Source organism: Arachis stenosperma, chromosome 3, assembly GCF_014773155.1.
Source record: "Arachis stenosperma cultivar V10309 chromosome 3, arast.V10309.gnm1.PFL2, whole genome shotgun sequence".
Classification (NCBI taxonomy): Eukaryota; Viridiplantae; Streptophyta; class Magnoliopsida; order Fabales; family Fabaceae; genus Arachis; species Arachis stenosperma.
In genome coordinates this window covers 142,029,298-142,037,839 of record NC_080379.1, presented here as the reverse complement: position 1 = coordinate 142,037,839, position 8,542 = coordinate 142,029,298, and the positions used below count along the sequence as shown (strand labels likewise).

Sequence of the window (8,542 nt, the reverse complement as noted above, 5' to 3'; positions counted from 1 at the left end):
ACTCAATTTTTGAGGTGGAAAGAACTTTGCCAAGAAGGCATTGACTAGCTTTTCCCAAGAGTCCAGGCTTTCTTTAGGTTGTCAGTCCAACCATATCCTAGCTCTGTCTCTTACAGCAAAAGGGAATAGCATAAGTCTGTAGACCTCAGGGTCAACCCTATTAGTCTTGACAGTGTCACAGATTTGCAAGAATTTAGCTAAAAACTGATGAGGATCTTCCAATGGGTTTCCATGGAACTTGCAATTCTGTTGCATTAGAGAAACTAATTGAGGCTTAAGCTCAAAGTTGTTTGCTCCAATGGCAGGGATAGAGATGCTTCTCCCATAGAAGTCGGGAGTAGGTGTAGTAAAGTCACCCAGCACCTTCCTTGCATTGTTTGCATTGTTGTTGTTTTCAGCTGCCATGTGTTCTTCTTCTTTGAAGAATTCGGTTAGGTTCTCTACAGAGAGTTGTGCCTTAGCTTCTCTTAGCTTTCGCTTCAAGGTCCTTTCAGGTTCAGGGTCAGCTTCAACAAGAATGCCTTTGTCTCTGCTCTTGCTCATATGAAAGAGAAGAGAACAAGAAAATGTGGAATCCTCTATGTCACAGTATAGAGATTCCTTGAGGTGTCAGAGGAAAAGAAAAATAGAAGAAAGAGGTAGAAGAATTCGAACTTGATTAGATAGAGTTCGAATTGTGCATTAAGAAGGAGTTATACTCCATAAATAGAAGGATGTGAGAAGGAGGGAAGTAATTTTCGAAAATTAAGTAAAAGATTTTAAAATATTTTGAAAAACACTGATTAATTTTCGAAAATAAAAGTAGGGAAGAAATCAAGTTATTTTTGAAAAAGATTTTGAAATTAGAAATCAAAAAGATTTGATTGAAAACTATTTTGAAAAAGATGTGGTTAAGAAGATATGATTGGTTTTAAAAAGATGTGATTGAAAAGATATGATTTGAAAGCAATTTTAAAAAGATTTGATTTTAAAAATTAATGACTTGTCTAACAAGAAAAGATATGATTCAAACATTAAACCTTCCTCAACAGAAAAGGCAACATACTTGAAATGTTCAATCAAATCATTAATTGTTAGTAAGTATCTTTGAAAAAGGAAAGAGATTGATTTTGAAAACATTTGATTGAAAAGATTTGATTTGAAAAAGATTTGATTTTGAAAAACTTTGAAAACTAAAAAAAAATTGATTTGAAAAACAAAATCTTCCCCCTTGTGCCATCCTGGCGTTAAACGCCCAGAATGGTATCCATTCTGGCGTTTAACGCCCAAAATGCTACCTTTTGGGCGTTAAACGCCCAACTAGGTACCCTGGCTGGCGTTTAAACGCCAGTCTGTCCTTCTTCACTGGGCGTTTTGAACGCCCAGCTTTTTCTGTGTAATTCCTCTGCTGCATGTTCTGAATCTTCAATTCCCTGTACTATTGACTTGAAAATTGAACCAAGATCACATAAACAATGCAAGACACCAAACTTAAGATTAGACACTAGACTCAAACAAGAAACATAAAATATTTTTGGTTTTTATGATTTTGTAATTTTTTTGTGCTTTTTTCGAAAATTATATGAAAAAAAAAATAAAGGTTTCAGAACTCTCAATTTGGATTCCAGGAATCAGTGCAATGCTAGTCTAAGACTCCGGTCCAGGAATTAGACATGGCTTCACAGCCAGCCAAGCTTTCAAAGAAAGCTTCGGTCCAAAACACTAGACATGGCCAATGGCCAGCCAAGCCTTAGCAGATCATTGCTCCAATAGCAAGTTTGATAGAGATCAACAAGCTATTGTAATCATTAGTTGAAACCTCGGTCCAATAAGATTAGACATGGCTTCACAGCCAGCCAGATTTCAACAGATCACCATGAAACACTAGAATTCATTTTTAAGAACTCTGAAAAAAAAAATACCTAATCTAAGCAACAAGATGAACCATCAGTTGTCCATACACAAACAATCCCCGGCAACGGCGCCAAAAACTTGGTGCACGAAATTGTGATCACTACAACTCAAATAATCCCTAGTAATGGCTCCAAAGACTTGGTGCTCAATACCATGGCATAAACACAACTTCGCACAACTAACCAGCAAGTGCACTGGGTCGTCCAAGTAATACCTTACGTGAGTAAGGGTCGATCCCACGGAGATTGTTGCTATGAAGCAAGCTATGGTCACCTTGTAGATCTCAGTCAGGCAGACTCAAGTGGGTATAGTGATAAATGAATAAAGCATAAAGATAAAGATAGAGATACTTATGTATATCATTGGTGAGAGCTTCAGATAAACGTATGAAGATGCCTTCCCTTCCGTCTCTCTGCTTTCCTACTGTCTTCATCCAATCCTTCTTACTCCTTTCCATGGCAAGCTTATGCAAGGATTTCACCGTTGTTAGTGGCTACCTCCCATCCTCTCAGTGAAAATGTTCCTATGCTCTGTCACAGCATATGGCTAATCAGCTGTCGGTTCTCGGTCAGGCCGGAATAGAATCCATCGATCCTTTTGCGTCTGTCACTAACGCCCCGCCTGCTAGGAGTTTGAAGCACGTCACAGTCATTCAATCATTGAATCCTACTCAGAATACCACAGACAAGGTTAGACCTTCCGGATTCTCTTGAATGCCGCCATCAGTTCTCGCCTATACCACGAAGACTCTGATCTCACGGAATGGCTGGCTCGTTTGTCAGGCGAGCACTCGGTTGTCAGGCGATCAACCATGCATCGTGTATCAGGAATCCAAGAGATAAACACTAGAGCCTCGTATGCTTGTAGAACAAGAGTGGTTCTCAGTCACTTTGTTCATGAGTGAGAATGATGATGAGTGTCACGGATCATCACATTCATCAAGTTGAAGAACAAGTGATATCTTGGACAAAGAACAAGCGGAATTGAATAGAAGAACAATAGTAATTGCATTAATACTCGAGGTACAGCAGAGCTCCACACCTTAATCTATGGTGTGTAGAAACTCCACCGTTGAAAATACATAAGAACAGGGTCTAGACATGGCCGTGAGGCCAGCCTCCCAATGATCTAAGAACTAGATGTCCAAAGATGATCTAGAGATCTAAAGTGATCAAAAGATATGAAAATACAATAGTAAAAGGTCCTACTTATAGAAAACTAGTAGCCTAAGGTGTACATAGATGAGTAAATGACATAAAAATCCACTTCCGGGCCCACTTGGTGTGTGCTTGGGCTGAGCAATGAAGCATTTTCGTGTAGAGACTCTTCTTGGAGTTAAACGCCAGCTTTTATGCCAGTTTGGGCGTTTAACTCCCATTTTGGTGCCAGTTCCGGCGTTTAACGCTGGAAATTCTGTAGGTGACTTTGAACGCCGGTTTGGGCCATCAAATCTTGGGCAAAGTATGGACTATCATATATTGCTGGAAAGCCCAGGATGTCTACTTTCAAACGCCGTTGAGAGCGCGCCAATTGGGCTTCTGTAGCTCCAGAAAATCCACTTCGAGTGCAGGGAGGTCAGAATCCAACAGCATCTGCAGTCCTTTTCAGTCTCTGGATCAGATTTTTGCTCAGATCCCTCAATTTCAGCCAGAAAATACCTGAAATCACAGAAAAACACACAAACTCATAGTAAAGTCCAGAAAAGTGAATTTTAACTAAACTAATAAAAATATAGTAAAAACTAACTAAAAGATACCAAAAACATACTAAAAACAATGCCAAAAAAGGTACAAATTATCCGCTCATCACACACCAAACTTAAAAGGTTTGCTTGTCCTCGAGCAAAAGAAGAAAGAAGAGAGTAGAAGAAGAAGAAATGAGGAAGAAGGGAATGGCTTTGTGTTCGGCCAAAGAGGGGGAGAAGTGGTGTTTAGGTTGTGTGAAAATGAAGGAGTGAGGAGGGGTTTATATAGGAGAGGTGGGCTTATGGTTCGGTCATGTATGGGTGGGTTTGGGAGGGAAAGTGGTTTGAATTTGAAGGGTGAGGTAGGTGGGGTTTTATGAAGGATGGATGTGAGTGGTGAAGAGAAAGATGGGGTTTGATAGGTGAAGGGTTTTTGGGGAAGAGGTATTGAGGTGATTGGTGAATGGGTGAAGAAGAGAGAGAGTGGTGGGGTTGGTGGGGATCCTGTGGGGTCCACAGATCCTGAGGTGTCAAGAAAAAGTCATCCCTGCACCAAATGGCATGCAAAATCACGTTTTGAGCCAATTCTGGCGTTAAACGCCGGGCTGGTGCCCATTTCTGGCGTTTAACGGCAGGTTCTTGCCCTTTCCTGGCATTTAACGCCAGTCTGGTGCCTCTTTCTGGCGTTAAACGCCCAGAATGGTGCCAGACTGGGCGTTAAACGCCCAACTGCTAGCCTCACTGGCATTTAAATGCCAGTGAGTTCTTCCTCCAGGGTGTGCTGTTTTTCTTCCTGTTTTTCATTCTGTTTTTGCTTTTTCAATTGATTTTGTGACTTCTTATCATCATCAACCTACAAAAAAACATAAAATAACAAAGGAAAATAGATAAAATATAATCATTGGGTTGCCTCCCAACAAGCGCTTCTTTAATGTCAGTAGCTTGACAGAGGGCTCTCATGGAGCCTCACAGATACTCAGAGCAATGTTGGAACCTCCCAACACCAAACTTAGAGTTTGAATGTGGGGGTTCAACACCAAACTTAGAGTTTGGTTGTGGCCTCCCAACACCAAACTTAGAGTTTGACTGTGGGGGTTCTGTTTGTCTCTGATTTGAGAGAAGCTCTTCATGCTTCCTCTCCATGGTGACAGAGGGATGTCCTTGAGCCTTAAACACAAAGGATTCTTCATGATCAGTTCACCTTCATCAACATCAATCACAGCCTTTGTTGTGGCAAGGAAGGGTCTGCCAAGGATGATGGATTCATCCATGCACTTCCCAGTCTCTAGGACTATGAAATCAGTAGGGATGTAATGGTCTTCAACTTTCACCAAAACATCTTCTACAAGTCCATGAGCTTGTTTTCTTGAGTTGTCTGCCATCTCTAGTGAGATTCTTGCAGCTTGTACCTCAAAGATCCCTAGCTTCTCCATTACAGAGAGAGGCATGAGGTTTACACTTGACCCTAAGTCACACAGAGCCTTCTTGAAGGTCATGGTGCCTATGGTACAAGGTCTTGAAAACTTCCCAGGGTCTTGTCTCTTTTGAGGTAATTTCTGCCTAGACAAGTCTTCCAGTTCTTTGGTGAGCAAAGGGGGTTCATCCTCCCAAGTCTCATTTCCAAATAACTTGTCATTTAGCTTCATGATTGCTCCAAGGTATTTAACAACTTGCTCTTCAGTGACATACTCATCCCCTTCAGAGGGAGAATACTCATCAGAGCTCATGAATGGCAGAAGTAAATCCAATGGAATCTCTATGGTCTCATTTTGAGCCTCAGATTCCCATGGTTCCTCATTAGGAAACTCAGTGGAGGCTAGTGCACGCCCATTGAGGTCTTCCTCAGTGGCGTTCACTTCCTCTCCTTCCTCTCCAAATTCGGCCATGTTGATGGCCTTGCACTCTCCTTTTGGATTTTCTTCTGTATTACTTGGGAGAGTACTAGGAGGGAGTTCAGTAATTTTCTTACTCAGCTGTCCCACTTGTGCCTCCAAGTTCCTAATGGAGGACCTTGTTTCAGTCATGAAACTTTGAATGGTTTTGATTAGATCAGAGACCATGGTTGCTAAGTCAGAGTGGCTCTGCTTAGAATTCTCTGTCTGTTGTTGAGAAGATGATGGAAAAGGCTTGCCATTGCTAAACCTGTTTCTTCCACCATTATTGTTGTTGAAACCTTGTTGAGGTCTCTGTTGATCCTTCCATGAGAAATTTGGGTGATTTCTCCATGAAGAATTATAGGTGTTTCCATAGGGTTCTCCTAGGTAATTCACCTCTTCCATTGAAGGGTTCTCAGGATCATAAGCTTCTTCTTCAGATGAAGCATCCTTAGTACTGCTTGGTGCATTTTGCATTCCAGACAGACTTTGAGAAATCAAATTGACTTGTTGAGTCAATATCTTGTTCTGAGCCAGAATGGCATTCAGAGTATCAATCTCAAGAACTCCTTTCTTCTGATTTGTCCCATTGTTCACAGGATTCCTTTCAGAAGTGTACATGAATTGGTTATTTGCAACCATTTCAATTAGTTCTTGAGCTTCTGTAGGCATCTTCTTCAGATGAAGAGATCCTCCAGCAGAGCTATCCAAAGACATCTTGGACAGTTCAGAGAGACCATCATAGAAAATACCTATGATGCTCCATTCAGAAAGCATGTCTGAAGGACACTTTCTGATTAATTGTTTGTATCTTTCCCAAGCTTCATAGAGGGATTCTCCATCCTTCTGTCTGAAGGTTTGGACTTCCACTCTAAGCTTACTCAATTTTTGAGGTGGAAAGAACTTTGCCAAGAAGGCATTGACTAGCTTTTCCCAAGAGTCCAGGCTTTCTTTAGGTTGAGAGTCCAACCATGTCCTAGCTCTGTCTCTTACAGCAAAAGGGAATAGCATAAGTCTGTAGACCTCAGGGTCAACCCCATTAGTCTTGACAGTGTCACAGATTTGCAAGAACTCAGCTAAGAACTGATGAGGATCTTCCAATGGAAGTCCATGGAACTTGCAATTCTGTTGCATTAGAGAAACTAATTGAGGCTTAAGCTCAAAGTTGTTTGCTCTAATGGCAGGGACAGAGATGCTTCTCCCATAGAAGTCGGGAGTAGGTGCAGTAAAGTCACCCAGCACCTTCGTTGCATTGTTGGCATTATTGTTGTTTTCGGCTGCCATAGGTTCTTCTTCTTTGAAGAATTCGGTCAGGTCCTCAACAGAGAGTTGTGCCTTAGCTTCTCTTAGCTTTCGCTTCAAGGTCCTTTCAGGTTCAGGGTCAGCTTCAACAAGAATGCCTTTGTCTTTGTTCCTGCTCATATGAAGAAGAAGAGAACAAGAAAATATGGAATCCTCTATGTCACAGTATAGAGATTCCTTGAGGTGTCAGAGGAAAAGAAAAATAGAAGGCAGAAGTAGAAAATTCGAACTTATCAAAGAAGATGGAGTTCGAATTTTGCATTAAGGAATAGTGTTAGTCCATAAATAGAAGGATGTGAGAAGAAGGGAAGTAATTTTCGAAAATTAAGTAAAAGATTTTAAAATATTTTGAAAAAAAACTAATTGATTTTCGAAAATAAGAGTGGGAAAGAAATCAAGTGATTTTTGAAAAAGATTTTGAAATAAGAAAAAGATATGATTGAAAACTATTTTGAAAAAGATGTGATTAAAAAGATATGATTGAAAAGTTATGGTTTTAAAAAGATGTGATTGAGAAGATATGATTTGAAAACATTTTAAAAAAGATTTGATTTTAAAAATTAATGACTTGCCTAACAAGAAAAGATATGATCCAAACATTAAACCTTTCTCAACAGAAAAGGCAACATACTTGAAATGTTCAATCAAATCATTAATTGTTAGCAAGTATTTTTGAAAAAGGAAAGAAATTGATTTTGAAAACATTTGATTGAAAAGATATGATTTGAAAAAGATTTGATTTTGAAAAGATTTTGAAAACTAAGAGAAAATTGATTTGAAAAACAAAATCTTCCCTCTTGTGTCATCCTGGCGTTAAACGCCCAGAATGGTGCACATTCTGGCGTTTAACGCCCAAAACTCTACCCTTTTGGGCGTTAAACGCCCAACCAGGCACCCTGGCTGGCGTTTAAACGCCAGTCTGTCCTTCTTCACTGGGCGTTTTGAACGCCCAGCTTTTTCTGTGTAATTCCTCTGCTGCATGTTCTGAATCTTCAGTTCCCTGTACTATTGACTTGAAAATAGAACCAAGATCAAATAAACAATGCATGCAAGACACCAAACTTAAAATTAGACATTAGACTCAAACAAGAAACATAAAATATTTTTGGTTTTTATGATTTTGTAATTTTTTTGTGCTTTTTCGAAAATTATATGAAAATAGAAAATGAAGGTTTCAGAATTCTTAATTTGGATTCCAGGAATCATTGCAATGCTAGTCTAAGACTCCGGTCCAGGAATTAGACATGGCTTCACAGCCAGCCAAGCTTTCAAAGAAAGCTTCGGTCCAAAACACTAGACATGGCCAATGGCCAGCCAAGCCTTAGCAGATCATCGCTCCAGTAGCAAGTTTGATAAAAATCAACAAGCTATTGTGATGATTAGTTGAAACCTCGGTCCAATAAGATTAGACATGGCTTCTCAGCCAGCCAGATTTCAACAGATCATCATGAAACTCTAGAATTCATTTTTAAAAACTCTGAAGAAAAATACCTAATCTAAGCAACAAGATGAACCGTCAGTTGTCCATACACAAAACAATCCCCGGCAGCGGCGCCAAAAACTTGGTGTGCGAAATTGTGATCACTACTTTTCACAACTCTATTAATCCCTAGTAATGGCCCCAAGAACTTGGTGCTCACTACCATGGCATAAACACAACTTTGCACAACTAACCAGCAAGTGCACTGGGTCGTCCAAGTAATAAACCTTACGCGAGTAAGGGTCGATCCCACGGAGATTGTTGGTATGAAGCAAGCTATGGTCACCTTGTAAATCTTAGTCAGGCAGA

General features: G+C 40.1%; 1 non-coding gene across 1 annotated transcript; it reads left to right on the top strand.

Moving 5' to 3' along the window:
• The first annotated feature begins 6,222 nt into the window (after positions 1–6,222).
• LOC130972104 (small nucleolar RNA R71) lies at positions 6,223–6,330 on the top strand. Its single transcript, XR_009083302.1, has one exon. It is a non-coding gene; the product is annotated as a small nucleolar RNA R71 (small nucleolar RNA).
• Positions 6,331–8,542: the final 2,212 nt, after the last annotated feature.